Source organism: Galeopterus variegatus, unplaced genomic scaffold (assembly GCF_000696425.1).
Source record: "Galeopterus variegatus unplaced genomic scaffold, G_variegatus-3.0.2 Scaffold65359, whole genome shotgun sequence".
In the NCBI taxonomy this organism is placed as follows: Eukaryota; Metazoa; Chordata; class Mammalia; order Dermoptera; family Cynocephalidae; genus Galeopterus; species Galeopterus variegatus.
Window position 1 is genome coordinate 1 of NW_007791470.1, and position 1,855 is coordinate 1,855.

General features: G+C 57.0%; 1 pseudogene; it reads right to left on the minus strand.

Moving 5' to 3' along the window:
• Positions 1–115: 115 nt before the first annotated feature.
• LOC103584570 lies at positions 116–1,706 on the minus strand (annotated as a pseudogene).
• Positions 1,707–1,855: the final 149 nt, after the last annotated feature.

The following is a 1,855-nucleotide window of genomic DNA, read 5'->3' on the forward strand; positions in this document are numbered from 1 at the left end:
CTTTGCATAATCCTTTTGCAGCTCCATCACCCAGGGGAAGAGAAGTGACAAATCCGTGTGAGGCAAAGCAACACCCGTCATGATGGATGCCTCCAGTTCCCTCCCGAACACACACCAGAAGCCCTGCTCCTGGGCAGGGCCAGGGGCTGGGCTGGTTGGTGGCTCCCAATGCTCCTCTTCTTTCTCTTCCTCTTTGGGGAAGCTCTCATCAGCGGAGCCTGGGGTATAGCTCACCCTCCGGGGCTCAGTGGGGGGGGGCTGCTCCTCAGCCAGCTGGAATGCCACTCCTGAGGGGTCACAACCTGGACAGCAGCCTCCCGCAGAGTATAGAAACCTGGGTCCCTGAAACCACCTTCTGTGGCCGAGCTGTCCCAGGACTCCACAGTGCTGTCCACACTGTGCTACAGTGGCTGAGAACTAGGCTGCCAGCAGGCCTCTTTTGAGGGCCTCTGGCAGGTTCTCTTCCATATCACTGGCCTCACTGAGGCTGCCCAACTTATGGAGTGGCAGGGGGCAGTCTAGACATCCTTAGAGATGAACAAGGTGACCCTGCACAAGGACCCCATGCAGAATGACTTTGGTTTCAGCATTTTAGATGGCCTCCTGGAGAAGGGTGTCTATGTCCACATGGTGTGCACTTGGCCAGCCCAAAGGGGGCCTCTGGCCCTTTGATTTTTAGTGTGACAGTCTTTCCAGCCACCTGCAGGAGTGAATGGCTTCCTCGTTCAGTGGCTGGCCCTTGGGGCTAATGCTGTTGACGGCCAGGATGAGGTTCCCCACATGGATGGCACCAGTCCTCTCAACCAGACCACACTTGGTGAGGCCTGAGATGACAACAGGGTAAAAAGTTTCTTCTGTGCCCAAGATCGTGATGCCCAGGGGGCCCTCATAGTGTTTCAACTCCACTGTGTTGCTGACGGCACCTGTGGTCTCCTGCTCATAGGATTTGCCTTCATCCTTGCGGATCTTCAGCTTCAGCAGGAATTCACACTGCTGCAGGATTTACACGGCACCCTCCATGGGGCAGTTGTCCAGGCGGATATTGTTGATGGCCAGCAGCTTGTCCCTGGGCTCGAGGGTGCACCAGTCCTGTGTGCCACACTGCCTTTCTTGATGTCGGAGATGATCAGGGGCACCCCTCACTTCCTTCTGGCCAAGCTGATGGTGATGCCCAGCTCCATGCCATACATCTTGGGCAGTTTCACATGGAGGTGCCACTGCTTCAGACGACATACTCGACCACGTCGAACTCGATCTCCAGTACAACCCTGTGGGCCAGCAAAGCATTCCGCAGCAGCTGGTTGGCTTCCTCCGTAGTCCTGTCCTCCGTGGTGATGCCATTGATGGACAGGACTTGGTCCTCCACCTGCAGCAGCCCACACTTCTCAACCGGGCTGTCAGGCTTGATGAAGTGCATGAGGGGTGGGGAGGACAGAGTCTCAGTGGTGAAGATGCTGCCCTGGAGCTGGAGGCCGCAGCTGCTGAGCATGACCTCCGTGGTCTCTGTGTGCACAGTCTGCCCACCCGGCCCCACCATACTGGACGCCTGCGACAGTGAGCTCTTGTGTTCCCTTCTTCTCTGCCTCTTCTGCCCCATTGCAGTCCAGGGGCTCATGGACTGGGATCCAAGGGGAAGGGTGCTGGGGTTGGTGCAGGAAAAGGCATGGTTCATGGTCTGCGAGGAAAAGGGAGTCAAGGACAAGGCCCTTTCACCTCAATTATCTGCTGTGTGACCTCAGGCAAGTCTCTATCCCCCCTCTGGGCCTCAAAGGCTGTAGGTTTTCCACAGACCCGGTGAAACCTGGCTGCTAGGGACAGGGCCCATCTCATCATTGACATGCTAGGTGACAACAAG